Below are 17,961 nucleotides of genomic sequence, written 5' to 3'. Positions count from 1 at the left end.
AGAGGGAGTGTCTGCGCCTGTGAGTGTGCAACCCAGCACGGCCCACCTCCACCTTCATCATATTCATGAGCGAGTCGCAGAGCCCGCCCACCACCATTCGGACCACCGCGCTCATCAAACGCCCGAGGTTGAACTTTTCGGAACAAACACGAGGAACGTCACAAACCGGCGGAGATCGGCACAGCGGCCAAAGTTTGGGCTCAAGTGACAATACTGTCGGTAAAGTCAAAAGTAGTCCTCCAAATAATTACTTCAGCAAGAGTAAGTACTTGTAGGGGGGGAGTATTGAATACCAGCTGAGTAATTTATGATTGATTAATTTATGATTTATTCTTCACAAATGTGAAACTACGGAAGCATATTGCTTCCACACCAGAAAAAAAAAAAAAAGTCCACTATCATGTTATAATGGGACAAATGTCATGGTTTAACGGGGCAAATTTCACATTTTAATGTGATAAAGTTCACGTTTTAACAAGATACATTTGAAAGGTTTCACGTTATAACATGATAAATTCCCCGTTTTAACGTCATAAATTTCACATTTTAATTCGAGCATAACATTCAGTCATCATCCGTTCCGCTTATCCTCACCAGGTGTGCTGGAGTCTATCCCAGCAATCTGGGATAGGCGGGGTACAGTCTGAACCGGTCGCCAGCCAATCGCAGGGCACATAGAAACAAACAACCATTCCCACACACATTCACACCTGAAGGCAATTTAGTCTTCAATCAACCTACCATGCATGTTTTTAGGGTGTGGGAGGAAACCGGAGTGCCCGGAGAAAACCCACGCAGGCACGGGGAGAACATGCAAACTCCATACAGGCGGGGCCGGGATTTGAACCCCGGTCCTCAGAACTGTGAGGCAGATGTGCTAACCAGTCGCTCTCACCGTGCCGCTGCGAGCATAACAGCCACCGTTAAAATGTGTAAATGGACTGCCCTAATATAGCAATTTACACCATCACAGTGCCCAAAGCCGCGACCCCTGGGTCACTGGACGACCCGCTCTACCAACTGAGCCACAGCCGCCCAACTAAACAAGTCAAAACTTGATAAGTTTCACTTTCACACTCAGCAATACAAAACAGCAACTCCTTCCAGTTGAGGTCACTGGCGGAGCCCTTTAAAGGTACGTGTCTTCTTTTTGTTTCTTGTAAATCAAAGTTACCAGTTAACTCCACTACTTTTCTATTATACTGTAAAAAAAAATAAATAATAAAAAATAAAGCCAAGTGCCCTGCGATTGGCTGGCAACCAGTTCAGGGTGTACCCCGCCTCTCGCCCGAGGATAGCTGGGAAGGGCTTCAGTATACCAGCGACCCTTGTGAGGATAAGCGGTAAAGGAAAATGGAGCCAAGTGTTTAAAAGACTTAAGATTTTAATAAACATACGTACCTTCAAAGCGGCACGGTGGACGACTGGTTAAGAGCGTCTGCCTCACAGATCTGAGGCCCCGGGTTCAATCCCCGGCCACGCCTGTGTGGAGTTTGCATGTTCTCCCCGTGCCTGCGTGTGTTTTCTCCGGGCACTCCGGTTTCCTCCCACATCCCAAAAACATGCGTGGTAGGTTCATTGACAACTCTAAATTGTCCGTAGGAGTGAATGTGCGTGCGAATGGTTGTTTTGTTTGTATTTGCCCAGCGATTGGCTGGCAACCAATTCAGGGTTCAGGCTGCTTCACCCCGTTTGCTAGTATATAGTTATATTTTTCTGAGATTTTTGATATTTAAGTCAAAATGAGATTTTAACATTTTAGGTTAAATGTTTGTAAAAGCAGCGACTGTGCAACATCAGGGGCCCTAACACTATGGCTTTTGAATAAAATAAATTCAAGCCATTGAATATTGAAATTAATGGCTGTATTGAGGGATTTAGTCTCCTGGTACTGTGGATGAAAGCAGGCCCCAGAGTAATTGCGGACTCCTTTATAAACACAATGATTCATATTGGAGGCTCTCCATAGTAACACCCAAATCCCTGTGGTTCTTTCTCCAGAACAGACATAAAACATTTTCACAATCGTCTCAAAGTCCTGATACTGAAAATCATCTGATGTTGATGTGCCCAAATTCTGACTATTTCATTTAATTCTCGTAAAATTATCACTTTAATCTAAAAAAATCAACTTTTCTCAATTGAACTAGTTTATTCTGGTAGGATTATGACTTTAATCTAGAAGTGTGTGTTTTTTTTCCAGGGTGGCACTAAAACCTCTTTGTAACTAAAATGACCTTACAAAAGAAATAAGCATCAAGGCCAGAGGCTGTGTGAAGGGCTTTCTCATAAATGAAAAGTATCCTCACCATCTGTTTGTGCAGTATGAACCTTGGAGTAAATGCATTGAATTCCACGAGTGAAATAACCACCACGCCTGCTTAGTTCTGGCATATTTTCTTGCTGGAATGCCTTTTTGGGACATTTTTAGAATGTAAAGTGAACAACAAGCTGTGCGCACATGTTTATTGTTCCACTGTCCAACAATCACGCGAGATCTTTCGCAATTACAGTACAAACATTGTGACATTCAGCATTGCTTAATAGAAAAGGATTTGTTGAAAGATATTATGCCCCCTTTATGTTTCCCTAGATGCCCTTTTGTGGAAGGGCAATTGCGGGGGCCAGGTGTATCTTTTGGATCAGACTCGGCCTACACACACTTACACACATACAGACAAGAAGACGGGAACCTCCTCTCACCCAGTGGTTAGGGATTTGTGTGAAGCAATTACACAGGTCAGTAATGGGTCACAAAAACGGAAACACAGTTGGGCGCTATGCTGGATTGTATCAATCAGTAACCATGTTGAGTCTCACCTTCACACTTTACTGTACTTTATGAGGGTGTCACACATCTCCTTTGTACATTTCTCCCACAGAAGCTGAAAAAGATCTCGAGATCTGTCCACATTATGGTGGATGCACCAAAACATTTATCTTGTTATTACTAGTGTTGTACCTCAATGAGTTGAATGAACTAAATTTCATGAACGAGTTCATATTTTGGTCGAACGTGATATGAACGTAGTTCATTTCTGCCTGATAAATGTTATTGAGAATGTGCTCCTTCTGGCGTCTGTGAGCGATCTTTTTGGAACACAAGTGTCATGGTCTAAGTTTTGGTTTGGGTTGTTTGGTTTTTCATGTTTTCCTGTGTTCCATGTTTTTCATGTCTTGTGTGCTCATTTAGTTATTGTGTCCACCTGTTCTCATCAACCTTCTACCTTGTGTCTACCAATCAGCTCCATCCACAGCTACGCGTGTCTTCTCCAGGTGTTCCTCGTTGCCTCATCAATCTGTTTGTATTTAGTTCTCTGGTTTCTTTCAGTTCATTGTCATTGTCTCTGTCACATCATAGTCACCAGTTGTTGCTTAGTTATTTCACCAGTCATGCTTTGTTTCCAGTTTTAGGTTTATTCAAGTGTTTCTTTGCTACTTTGGTCATCAGTTGTGGGACTTTGTTTACTTTGCTTTTTCCATGTTCCTTGTTTGCCTTTTTGGGGGGGAAATTAAATATAATTTTTTGAGAATCCTGCACTCCTGCCTTGCCTCCCTGCTTCCCTCCACTTGGGTCCTCCACGTTTTTGCCTTGTCTTCCTTGCCTTCAAAAACCCTAACTGTGACAAGTTCATTTTGATTCAAGAGTGACTGGTTTTCTTAGGGACTTCCAGGACAAAACACGTCTGGACACACTATATACGAGTCCTCATATATTGGTGGACAAATGGCATATTCGGCAACCGATTCAGTGCGTCTGCCATTCATGTTTACATGTGCGAGGTTTGTTCAGGGACACTGCGTAAATGGGAGAGAATGTGCTTTGTTAGGAAAATTATGATTTGGATCAGAGCTATTTTGTTAATCTAGTCAGCCAGACTGTGTGTCAGCCCTACTGTGTGTACATTAAAGACAAAAGCCCTGTTTTTGTTTCAATTTCTCATTTAAAAAAAAAAGACCATTCAAGCAACATGTTTTTCCTCATGTTTCAGAGATTGTAGGGTGAAAGCTGCAGCTGGCTACTACGGTGGACTGAGTGAGTGGCAACAATGGGGAAATGAAATACCAGTATTTTGAGGGTCAGCAACATACAGTACTGAATAAAAAATAAGTATGACCTATTTAATTTTTGAAACCGTGAACTTGGTTCGAAATTTTTAATTATGAACAATGAACTGAACTAGTTCATTTTTGGAATGGTGAACAGAACTTTGAACTAGTTTGTGTGGAAAAAGAACCTTGCCAACACTGGTTATTTTACTATATCACTTGCTTTTAGCACACATAGCTCATATCTGTGTGTCTTTCAAACTGTCAAATAACATTAACAATAGCTTTATGTACAGTGCATGTATTACAACATAAGTCATACTCTAGCATGCTTAGAAAAAAGGAATGGGATTTTTTGTTTAAACTGAAAACAAGAACATACCAGCTTTATGTTTGATCATGCTTAAAGGAAACATGTTGGGACTTTTTTTGTAAGAACATGAAAGATGAGTTCCTGGAAGGAGGAATGATGTCAGACCGTTGCGCTGTAATCCATGGTCAAAGACCCCAGTGGGCTTAATTGCATGGTTTCTGGATGTGGCTATGATGCAATTACCTATATTATTATTTTTAACTTTAGTTTGAGCCTTTCACAATGCGATAAATACAATGCATAATTTTTGAACAAGCTAGTCAAGTTAAGCAATGCAAACACTGGGATTGCTATATGTTGTGATGTATTGGTCTTTAAAATTTAAGACCATCAACAACATCTCTAAGCATTCACATGCAAGAAATGAAAAGCTTTGGATACAGTATGCTATAGTGCCAAATGATGGTTTCTATGAAATGCTGTGCTGTATCATCCAGCATTATTCTCAACACTTTTATTGTCCAGCATTTTGGCTCTATAAAAAACATCAAATTTCTTTCAAAAACCATCTCCAATTAGCACTAACATGCATTTTGTATTTCCAAAAAAGGGAAGAGCTCCCATCAAAAGAGCAACTTGGCTTTTTCTTCATACAATAACTGACAAGGATAGCAATGCAAAAGGAAAATCATGTCTTTTGTGATGGTCTGCAAAAATTGCACAATCTTTTAAGTTTAATATATTTATTCCTATGTGAATTCAAACAGCAATGTGCTCATTCCATCATTTTAAATCACTGCTGTCAATATGTAAATGCCACATTTCCTGTGGTTGAACTTCAAGATGAAAGGTATCGCTTCCTCGCTGGCCGCCTGAGCTGATAGACATCTCAGGTTACAGGCCTCATTGAAACACTCCGTCTGGGTAATTAGGGTTAATTGGAGAAGTTTTTAACCCTGGGGGGGATTTTTGTCCTTGATGGCAAAAGGCAAATTTGAGCCTAGAATGTTTGTGTGTGCATGCATGCGGTGGCCTAATGACCTGCCTAGAGGTGATGATGTTGTGGCGGCACAGTGGACGACCGGTGAGCACATCTGCCTCACTGTTTTGAGGGGTTCAAATCCCGGCCTCGCCTGTGTGGAGTTTGCATGTTCCCCCCGTGCCTGCGTGGGTTTTCTCCGGGTACTCCGGTTTCCTCCCACATCCCAAGGTTGATTGATTGATTGAAGACTCAAAATTGCCCGTAGGTGTGAATGCGAGTGCGACTGGTTGTTTGTTTAGATGTGCCCTGCGATTGGGTGGCGACCAGTTCAGGGTGTACCCCGCTCTCGCCCGAAGATAGCATATGCTCCAGCACACCCGCGACCCTAGTTAGTGAGGATTAGTGGTACAGAAAATGGACGGATGGATGGATATGTTGGTGGCGATGAATGAGAAAAAAAAAAAATTTGTATATTAAATAAGAATTGTAGTGACTCAAAAATGGCAAAGATGTAAAAACACTTTTTATCCACATAAAAATCCACATTATTTAAACAACCCTTATTCCTTTTTGTCTCCCATCTACTTCCAGTCAGGTATCCAAGCAGCGCTTTCAGTGTCCGGTTAAGCATGGTGGAGAGCAGGGTTTCTCCTCTGAGGCCATGGTGCTAATCTCCTGCAGCCTTAATGTGATTATGGTAATGATCACACAAATGACCCCTGGGCTTTGGGAGGGAGGGGTAGGTGGACCCGTGGTTCACGCATCCTCACACAGGCACTGTGGCCCGGAACACGCAGGGGAGACCACCAGACTGATCCCATCCTGGTGGCCCTCTCCTGTCCTTCTGTCCTTGCTGAGCTTGGAAGAGAAGTGTAAATGACCAAATACATTCCAGTCTGCAACAAAAGAGCTGAACAACCATGAGGGAGATGGATATCTTTTGTTGTCTGACACTCAATGCCGTATTCCAATCCAATTACCTCAGCCTTTTGCAATCCCTCATGTCGCGGTGCCTAGCAATGAAGCCTGTCTGAATTCAGACTCGGACCCTGAACAAGAATTTGGTGGATTAGGTGCTCAGAGAATGTTCCCATCCCCCGACTTTGAACAACATTGCTTCTCTCGTTCCCCAAATGTGATGGATGCAGAATTACACCTTATTTTTTCTCTGTTTTTGTTCATACAATCGCTTTAATCCACATTTTATTTGGGCTACATAATACCACAAGTAGCTTGCTTCAGTTATGACTCAGATTTTACATCTTTTTTTTTTCCAAAACAAAATGAGCAATTACAAATATCGGTCTCCAAAGCTACAGGATGGTCTGTACTTTACATGTGTGCGAGTTAAAGAAACAATTTGCCCGTTTCCAAATGACTGGTTGAATAGCTTATCTCTGTCACTGTTTTGGGGACCTCAGATCACCTACATAATAGTCAATGACCTTTCTTGACACATTCTATGCTCAAACTGTTCAGTGCTTGTACAAACATTGCAGCACACTAAAATGAGGAGAGAATGTACGTAGTATAACAAGACACAATCTTGGCAAACATTTCTGTGTCCATAAACTAATCGACTGTTTGCATTCCACGTTTCTTAATACAGTGCTTGCAGAAAGTGTAACTATAATTAGTAATCACTGGACAGATAAATAGTATTATCTACTGTTAGAGTTTGCCTAATTAAGATTTCCAGCAATTTTCTGAAAGCCCAGTTTGACGGATGTGTGTGTGTGTGTGTTTGTTTATTTGTATGTGAGAACAACCTTCATGCAATTAATGTGTGGTGAGACCATCTGAAATGGGAAGGTTTGGAAACATGGGATTACAGTATAGCTGGTTAAATTGAAAGCAGAAGATGAGAGGTTGGTTTAAAGTGAATTTAATTGCTGTGAGGGTGATGCTAGTGACTCATGCATGTCGTGTTTATTCGAGTTGTCTTTGACTTTTTTTCCCAAAGGGTCATCATTTATGTCATTTCGGCTATATCCACACTTACACTGATGTTTTTAAAAACACATTTTCCCACACCAGGGTACAGTATAAAAAAATAGCTGTGCACACGAATGCTATTTTCAGAAAATCACTGTTGGCATTTTTCTGGCTGTCAGGCAAAGCAACAAGGGGCACAATTGTACCAAACAGCTCGGCCATTTTAGTGTCTGAAGAATGTCATTTTAGAAAAATGCACACGAACAACAAGGGTGTTTTAGGAAAGGGGGAAAGATAATCTTTAGCAAAAACAATCAAACAAAAAAATTTACTCTGGCACTTATGGCGCTTCAAATGAACTACATTACAGTAGGTTACTCACATCTTTGAGAGATGACCAGATCTGCATTGTATAAGGACATAAGTCTTTATCATAAGTCTGTCTGTACATTAAGATGGCAACACATTTATCGAATAGTAACAAGAATAGAGGAAGTAAAGCTCACAAAATGTATGTCAAAAATTAATTTTTGACATACATTTTTTTTTTTCTTTGGAGGTACTGACTGTGGATCATCTTGAATGGTTACAGTAGATGCGTTTGATCCTGTTTGTGAAGTGGAGCCCTGGTGTTTCCAAATCACATTATCCCAGCCTACCAATCACGGGCATCAGTTCCAAGGAACCAACAATGCCTTCTGATCATATTGATACAACAACTTGTATAATGTGTGTGCGTGTGTCTGTGCGTACCAAGACGGAATATAACGGGGTAGCTGGTGTAACAATATTTTCGGTGGGAGGATGAAACCAGTCCAAGTGAAGAGATTAGAGACATCACACAATCTGAGTGAGATGGGCCAGCATATTTAGCTCTGAGCTTCAGTAGGTCCGAACAGTGCTCCCGTCCATCAGGATATTGACTTAAGGTGACTACAGCCATTTACGTGAACTTTCTATCTGGAGGAGGTGACACTGATAAAAGTCTTCCTATCTTTTGCCCTCGATTGTTGGTCACAATTCACTGTGGCTAATGTAGCCATCCAACATATCAAACTCAGGATAAAAAAATATTCTTCCCTGTTCAAAATTAAAAGAGTGGCCTACGGATTTGTGGGGAGGAACTAGCACATGTACTTAAACCCTGTCAAATCTACAATCACTGCCAGTCTCCGAGGAAAATATTAATGCTGGCAACGTCTGACGTCCCTTGCACCATGATGTCTCGTTTTTTCCATGACATACTTGAAGATTGCTTCCAAATGGGCCTGTCAGTTTGAATATAGGCGACCCAGGCATTTTACTTTCCTCTAAAGTCAATAAGATCTGCTGCTTCTCCCACACATGGATGAAAAGTAGGCTCATACACCAAGAATAAGTTTTGAGATAAAACAGGAATTTGCTTGCTGAAATGTGTTTTCATGTCCAATCATCTCAGTGTTGAGTGAGCAGGTTAGACTGATGTTGTTTTTGGGGGAGTTTGCAGATCAAAAACCACAATGGCAAAGTCAAGTGGTTGTGTTTCCATCACACACAACAGGCCACAACATTACTACCACCTTTTATTATTCTGATTGTAGTTTGCAGCGGGGTAGAACAAAACTGCCATCATACATTGCACCGGACTATTGCAATATTAGTCGTTCGAACTGCTCTAAGTGCTAGAGGACTCTGCATCTTTTTGCACAATTGTTTTTTGTCAATGTCTTTATGTCCCCAAAGTGTTCTGTAAATTGACTGTTTGTTGTACTAGAGCGGCTCCAACTACCGGAGACAAATTCCTTGTGTGTTTTGGACATACTTGGCAAATAAAGATGATTCTGATTCTGATTCTGATACTGAGAAATATCTACAAACATAATGTTATTACCTCATTTAGCTACATTGGAGTCATCATATTATTGTGAGCATGGTACAGTAAACATTGTTTTGTGTCCAATCCTTCTTTGACTGTCAACCAGAATGGCAAAATAAAAAAAATTTTTTACGTGTATTTAATCTCATTAGATTGTGCAAGCATTCATGATGTGGCCTTTTGTGTATAATAGAAGTAACAGGAAAATTACTTAACTTTATTAGAAAATGTGGACACACATCCTCCCAGTAATAAATCAGAATAATGTCAGCTTCTACTGTAAAACTAATTAGATAATTTCTAAGCATATTTACTGAGTCAACACACAGGCAATTAAATTATCAATTTCGGGACAGACAATGTTCAGTTTGTGCTGCAGAGAAGCAGAACCATCACAAACATGAAACAATGCAGCAACAACCCATTTACAAGAAACAAGCCAAAGCTAAGAGTCCAGCTCACTGGAGCGTGTCACCTACCTGTTAATGTTAAACTAATGAGCTCATTTCCATCCTCATTGTGGTCAGGCAGTTAGTGTAAAGGCTCCAACACATGATGTAAATCACCAGTGAAGGTTGGCATTCTTTGAAATAACTTCATTGACGTTCGTTTGCTTTGCCTGCTGAGTGATTGATGAGGATGTCAGTGCAAATTTTCGCAGGAAAGAAAATTTTGAGCTGAAAGCACATTTTCCCAGGATGTTGAACTGTTTAGTATGAACAGATAAACTAATGCATTGTTTGTGTGCATGTGTGTGTTATATACAAATATACTACATATGGATATATATATATACATTTTGGGATCACCTAGACATTCATGTTTTCCATAAAACACACTGTTGTATATTTATAAACAAACATTCAAAGGTTTGGGGGTCACTTGGACCATAGCAAAAATATTCCAAATATACACGGCAAAATGTGTTAAGGCCCGTTTAATCAAGACTGAACTTTTTGGCCATAATTCCAAAAGGTAGTTTGGCACAAACACAACACTGCTTATCACCAAAACAGCATCATTCTTTAGGGCTCATTTTCTTGAGCTGGAACTGAGGCCTTAATCAAGGTGGAGATAGTTATGAAAAGTTAATGCAGCAGTCAGTGTTAGCACAAAACTTTCAGGCTTCTGATAGAATATATATATATATATATATATATATATATATGTATGTATGTATGTATGTGTGTGTGTGTATGCCTGTGTGTTCAATAACGAAGGGTTGCGACATTTGGGTTTTAGACAGACCCATAATTGATCATAAATGTATGCATTTCACAATCGATTCATATTCTACAGGATTGACTCACCTCTTTCATGTCTTTGCCACAGGTCTAAAAAGCACCATGATTTAGTTGTAAATCTGTCAATTGCTATAATATTTTCAACGCAGCATAACAAAGAGTATACAGGCAGTGCACAAGTGTATGTCATACATACCTCAACTTATTGCAGTGTATAATTATTTTTGAAAATGCGTGTTTGGCTCCTCAGATTATAGTCGGAACACTGCATACTCTGCTTTGGTAGTTGAAAATAAACTCAACTAAAAAAAAAAAAGGACTCAACTAAATTTGAATAAAAATAAAATGTAATCATAGAAGTGGACGGGGAACTAGTTCATAGAGCAAATAATAATAAACAGTATAATGTGATAAACATGCGATAATTGGTTGTTGTTTTAGATCCAACTCAGATAACATTTCTTTTTCAAGGTACACATTTCTCACTTTTGTGCACTTGGCCACACCACGTTGGCCAGCGGATCCTGTTTTTGACAATACATGGTTTGAATGTTGTTGATTATGTGCTCCACTATGGTACATCTGAGCCTTTGGAATGTTCTTGTTGACAGTGCCCTCGTTCCAGCAATTTCGAATGCTGACTGAAATCATGTAATTTACCACATATAAGACTTAAAGCTTTGAGTGTGAGAATGAGAGACTTTCCCCTTGTGAGCTATGGTTAGAAAAGAAACCTCTGCATGTTTGGCAGCCTCATGGGCCTTTGACTGAGTTTCATCTTTCAGCAAACTGGCATGGCTACCTGGACTGATCCTCTTCTGGTTACAACACTGAGGGCCTGATTTACTAAATATTTGTGTGTGCAAAAAAACTTGATTGCGCACACTGATAAATGTGGAAACCTATCTACAAACTGGGCGTCTGTCAAATGTGAAAAATTGCTGCGCAGTTATTGTGCGTATTCTGGGTGGAGCATATGCAAATAATTTAGCTCGCAATGTGATCAAACAAATTGAGATGTCTGCTTTTGTGTTTTTAAATCGCACATCTGAAACACAGGTGCAAATGGGTACGCAACGCAGTGCCAGCATCGCGCAGGCAAAATAACAGATGGAGAGAACTTTTCCACTTGTGTAAACATCATGAATTGCCGCAAACAAAAATGAGTGAGACATAACTGGATGGTCTATTCAGCAATGCAACATTAAAAGCTTGTGAATGATCTAAGGGCTAACTTGGAGCCAGTCACAAGAAGTGATGCCATATCAGTGATGCAAAAATTCCTTTCAACTTTGTATTTCTTTTGTATCTGGGTCATTTCAGCGCACTGTGACAATTGGTCCCGGCTTCTCACGGAGCAGTTTTCCAGGTGTGCTGTCCCAGGTTTTAAATGGAATTCACACATTCAGGACGTGTTAACTCAAATAAAACATGTCTATTATGCTATTCCTGGTTTTCGTAAAATATTTGCAGTGATCGTTTTATTTCAAATATTCTAAATCCTCATATACTGCAAAGACGGAGCAGTTCATTCATCATTAATGCATTTTTCATACACTAATGGTTCCGAACCTAGTTTAAATGATCTCTCAACTCCTACAAACTCTCATTTGAAGATGACGAAGACAACTTTATACTAAATTTGAAAAAAAAAAAAAAAAAAAAAACATGCAAATGTCATCTCTTAGGCGGCACGGTGGTTGACTGGTTAGAGCGTCTGCTTCACAGTTCTGAGGACCTGGGTTCAATCCCCGGCCCCCCCTGTGTGGAGTTTGCATGTTCTCCCCCGTGCCTGCGTGGGGTTTCTCCGGGCACACCGGTTTCCTCCCACATCCCAAAAACATGCGTGGTAGGTTCATTGACAACTCTAAATTGCTGGATAATGGATGGATGGCTGGACGGATGGATGGATGTTATCTCTTACCTGCCAGGTATGGAAACCCTGGTCTATACTCACTAGACACTGAACTGTGTCACTACTGAATCTCATTACTTAGTGTACCTAATATTATGACAATGAATTATCCCTCCTTGCTTCAGAAAAAGGTCTTGCTTTGAATCTCATTCATTTGTGGAGGTGTACAAAAACTCTGGCCAGTGCTTGCATGTATTAAAGTGATGACTGGGATGCTATTTACATTCATACCACAAGTACCATGTGCTGGGATGAATCAGTGCACATGTCAGCGATACACAGGGTGAGAGTGTAACTGCGGCTGGCTGCCTGCTGTCTGAGGTTGCTGCAGACTGGCAGCAGCAGACAATGTTTTGACATGAGGGTGCCTGTCTGTCACTGGCTGACTCGACTTGTGCTGAAAGAAGCCGGACTGCTGGAAAGTCTCAAAATAAGTGTAAATGAGGGGGGTCTGCAGTACAGAAGAGGCTCAGTACTATCCTGAGCTGAAGTATGGCTATGATGCCACCTGAACAATGGCGTGTCCAAACTTCATTTATTTTTTATTTTTTTTATGTGATCTCATCTCCCTTGATTTATTATATGCTATATATTAAACTACAGGATAATAACAGTGGTGGTTGGGCTCTTTTGCATCAGCATTCTGACATTCCTTTGTACTCAGTTCAAGGCGTGTCTTGAAATCATGAGGCACTCCTTTTGTGTACAAGGAGTTTGAGCACGATCATTATGGACTGCTTGTGAATGAAAATGTTTGTTGAGAAGTTGAAAAAGAGAGGTTGGTCTCATTAGCAGTCTCACAGTGAGCACAAGTCTTAATCATGTGAGCCTAGCAAAGAAAAAAAAAATAATCTAATGCAGGGCACCATGAACATTTAGTCATGGTTACTGGACATTACTACCTTGTTTCTATGCCAACCAAAAACGAAAAAGTTCACATTAAGTCTGGCTCAATTAATACATAGTGCATTCAAGTTAACCAGTAATCATAACGCTCCAGTGATCTAAGGGCCATTGTCACAGAGGTACTTGAAGCAGTCTTTTGTGCAACAGAAGAATGGCCAAGTGACCCCCGGCCGTGCAGAGCAAGACCAAGCAGACGTACGTCTCTTTGGCCCCTCCACCCGCTCCTCTCAGCAGCCCGGGGTAAAATTTCAGGGTCCAAGTGGCCATGAGCATTGCTGAGTGATAGGTGGAGAGCCCAAACCCAATAGCTTTGATGATGGAAACAAAACACAGAGACCCTCCCGACTTCTGCAGCCCAGTGACTACAGCGAGCTTGCTTGTATGAGGGTCATTGTTGGCATTATTCACACTGTATGTGTTTCAATGAGCACATGCGATAAACTCTTCCCAGAGGCCTGGAACAATACAGACTTTTGTGTTTGCTATCATAGTTGACACTCGGTGCTCACAGGATCGGACAGGATGCTCTGACAATGATTTATGAGATCGAAGGTCCATCTGATGAGTTACAATTCCTTTGACCCTGTTGAGAAATACAGAGAATATTCTGTGCATTCGCCTGCAATGAGATATGTTTCAATATTGTCATTTCCATGTGGTTAAGTAGTTAAGTTCCCAGGAGACCACACGGGCTGTTAGAGGGTGGGTCACCTGCAGTGTCTCCCATATGCTGGTGGTGGCTTTAATAAAGCACTTGAAGTTAACACTTCACCTGCGTGCTTGACATTCAACTCTCAAATAAGAACATAAACTCTTCCAGCCCTTAACAAAGATAAAAAAGAACAATAAAATGATTACGAACAAATGAGGTAGTACTATACATTTTTAAGGTATTATTTTTTTCTTTTTTTGTATTTATGACACAAATTTTATTTCTCAAGGGGCAATAGACATATGGCTAGATAGATGGATGGATACAGTAGACAGATAGCTAGATAGCTAGCTAGAGAGCTAGCTAGCTAGATAGATAGAAAATCATTAAATTCATGAATGCTGAAGAAAGAGCGCATGTTGTACTTAAAAGAAATCCCGGGTCTGGGACTTTCACTTTCTAGCACATACGGTTTGGGAGCACAAAAACATTGTGATGTTGAAGTGTTCCAGGTTCATGGACTGTGTCTAAAGCTGTTGATGTTGCTCAATCAAAGAGCAGATAGTGGCTCCTGCTCATTTTATTGCCCTGTAGAAACATACCCAGGGTATTATGTTATCAAGCTGGGGAAAGGGAGGGAGCGGACAGACGGCTGAACAAAGGCAAGGCTAACAGCTGTGCCAGTGTAAACAGCGGTTAGATTATTGGAGAGTAAAGTTAAGCGCCTCTCAGTAACACAAGGCGTCCAGTACAGACGTTTTCTTTACAACACAGCAACTTACTGAGATCAATTTGGATAGTGCTGTTTAGTATACCATCAGAAAAAGTACATCATTGCACATTTGGGGGTACACTCAATTCATTGGGGTGGTAATGTACTGTTTTTTCCACCTTGATATTTGTCTTTTACATCATACATGTACAGTTTTGGGCCTAGAATAGGTACAAACAATCACATTGGCATTCAGTAATTCTCCTTATGTAGTAAGTATATTTGTCAGTGGCGGGACGTACCTGACTTAATTCAACTCTTAATACCACCACTATCGCGCTGCAATTACAGACTATATGTGTACCGTATTATAATATCCATCCATTTTCTACACTGCTTATCCACACAAGGGTCATGGGTATGCTGGAGCCCATCCCAGCTATCTTCGGGCGAGAGGCGCGGTACACCCTGAACTGGTTGCCAGCCAACCGCAGGGCACATAGAAACAAACAACCATTCACATTCACACTTACAGGCAATTTAGAGCCTTCAAGCAACCTACCATGCATTTTTTTGGGGATGTGGAAAACCGGAGTACCTGGAGAAAACCCACACAGGCACGGGGAGAACATGCAAACTCCACACAGGCAAGGCCGGATTTGAACCCCGGCCCTCAGAACTATGAGGCAGATGTGCTAACCAGTTGTAGACCGTGCTGCCATATGTCTACTAAATAGATATTATATACTATGTACAAATGCAAACACACCATACTTACTAGACATCAGAGGCGGCTGGTCAATAGAGTGTGCTGGGGCACTGCCCCACCAGTACTGGGACACCTTGAAAAGGACAAAATAAATAATGAAAATGAAATATTTCATGAATATAAAAATATTTCAAAATATACGGTTACATATGTATATTTATTTTTAGACGAAAATGATAAAAAGTACACCGTAAATGATGCGTAAAATTGCTTTCTTTATCGCTGTTGTCTCATTTTACGATGCGTTTTTGGGTGCCCCTGTTAAACGTTGGACGTGCAGTCGGTCCTTGTGCAATACAAAAGATACTGCAGATGTAGGGTGTATTCCAGCGGTAATGAGCACAACTTGGGTTGATGACATGATTGCTTGAATCCAAACTTGGTAAAATTTTGTTTTCATTATGGCTGGTGTTTTCAGACAGAGGTTAAATACATGTATAACCTATCATTTATTTATGCAACTACTGTATGATATGGTATGTAAACATGAACGCCTAACCATCAGCAATTGTCATCTTTGGTGGCTCTGTGGTGACATGTTAAAAAAAGACATTGTAGGCGTTTAAAGTTCCCACGGGTGCAATTCCACGGTCCCCCTTTGCCATTCACGATTCACCATTCGCCAAAAGTGCTTTCATCCATTTTGCCAAATGCAGAAGTAGGTTGTGTGTGTACTGGATTCTTCGGTGTTAGCAGATGATGAGCTGCGAACAGAAGCTAGTGTGCCAAATGCAGGAGTTGTAGGCATACAGTTTTTTATTTTGTTGTCCTGTTTGGCTGTTAGGTCAAGCAGAATGGAGGATCTGTATCCCTTTTATGCCGGAACAGTTTTACTGTGTCACAGTGAGTTTTTAAGCTGTCGCTGTGCTTTCTTAGTATTATAATGGATATTTATTGAGAATCAGAGTCGATCTGTCGAACAGAACAAAGTTGCTAGAGGGGAGTGAGAAAAGAAGACAAAAGACAAAGCACGAACTGCAAACAAGATGAGAAAAGTAAATCCTTATATATCTAGAACAATGAAACTTTTGACATGAGTGTTGTATGGGGCAGTAGTGCTAGACCCTGTGAGGGAAGAAGGGGACAAGATAGGACAGTCCAAGGACAGGACAAGAAGGTCGTGAACCCGGCTGTACAACTGAAGTGTACAACTGAAGTGTGGTGGGAGTGACTATGCTGTCCTCACGACACGTTGCCTATGTGAAGCTCGACAGCCAGCGAACTAATACTAAGACTCTTTTCTTGTTTTTATGGCGATCTGTTGTGCTGATACAAATATCAGGCTGAAACGATAGTAACTGAAACAAATACATTGAAAAAATTTAATACAAAAAAAAAAAAAAAGAACTACACTGTACATTTGTGTAAAATACAAGTAGCTAGCAGTACACATGCAGCAAGCAGTTATAATCAGCTGGAATAATCACGATTTTCAGTATTAAAATAAAAACATTATGGACCTCAAACTAGTGCTTGTCAACATTCTGTACAAATACTTACAAAGACGAAAATATCCCAAGGCTGAAACGTTCAGAGCACAAATAGCCAGTTATGAGCTATCTTCAGAGCTCACTTTTACTGTGACGACTAGCTTGACTTCTACTGATGAAAGAATACGTCAAAGATCCTCTGCGAGCGGAAGATGCTCCTATACTGCTGGCAAAACAAACGATCCTTAATGGTTAGATGTCTCACTCTGACAAGCTCACTCCAAACGCCTCAACAGTTTACACAATTACATATGTACTACAAAATGAAGATATTTATTAGCAAATATGAACTTACTAATTTTAACCTTATATAATATGGATGTCTTAACACAAAGACATGACCCACCCCGCTTGATATAATCACATTATATCACATTAAATACCAAAGAAAGCACATGAAACATTACACGTGCTACATGGCATATTCAATGAGTCTCTGAAAGCAAAACAACAATCTCCGACACAGGTCTTAAGAACACCTTTGTAGTCCCATCTTTAACAATCCGTACTTGCACTTTGCGGACCTTCTTGTCACAGCTGGGTAAGGTCTTCACTATCAGTCCCATAGGCCATTCATTCCTGTGTGCTTGAGCATCCTTCAACAGGACAACATCTCCTTGTTTGACATTTGGTTGATTTTCAGTCCATTTTGTGGATTTCTGCAAATTCGACAAATATTCTCCTTTCCATCCATCCATCCATCCATTTTCTGAGCCGCTTCTCCTCACGAGGGTCGCGGGCGTGCTGGAGCCTATGCCACCTGTCATCGGGCAGGAGGTGGGGTACACCCTGAACTGGTTGCCAGCCAATCGCAGGGCACATAGAAACAAACAACCATTCGAACTCACAGTCATGCCTACGGGCAATTTAGAGTCTCCAATTAATGCATGTTTTTGGGATGTGGGAGGAAACCGCAGTGCCCGGAGAAAACCCACGCAGGCACGGGGAGAACATGCAAACTCCACACAGGCGGGGCCGGGGATTGAACCCGGGTCCTCAGAACTGTGAGGCTGACGCTCTAACCAGTCGTCCACCGTGCCGCCTATTCTCCTTTCCACCTCTTCCAAAATGTGTCTGCTCACTGTTGCACCAGTTTCCATTGTTTACCATACAACAGTCCTGAGGAAAAGTTTCCAGA

At 41.0% G+C, this 17,961-nt stretch overlaps 1 long non-coding RNA gene across 1 annotated transcript in view; it reads right to left on the bottom strand.

Moving 5' to 3' along the window:
- Positions 1-15,235: 15,235 nt before the first annotated feature.
- LOC133409581 (uncharacterized) overlaps positions 15,236-17,961 on the bottom strand; it is a 107,592-nt gene continuing 104,866 nt past the window's right edge. Inside the window, exon 3 of the long non-coding RNA XR_009769429.1 lies at positions 15,236-15,406. This is a non-coding gene — a long non-coding RNA (uncharacterized LOC133409581). The remainder of the gene's footprint in view (positions 15,407-17,961) is intronic.

Source organism: Phycodurus eques, chromosome 11, assembly GCF_024500275.1.
Source record: "Phycodurus eques isolate BA_2022a chromosome 11, UOR_Pequ_1.1, whole genome shotgun sequence".
Lineage (NCBI taxonomy): Eukaryota > Metazoa > Chordata > Actinopteri > Syngnathiformes > Syngnathidae > Phycodurus > Phycodurus eques.
The sequence above is the reverse complement of the archived record's forward strand: the minus strand, read 5'-3'. Positions and strand labels throughout refer to the sequence as shown.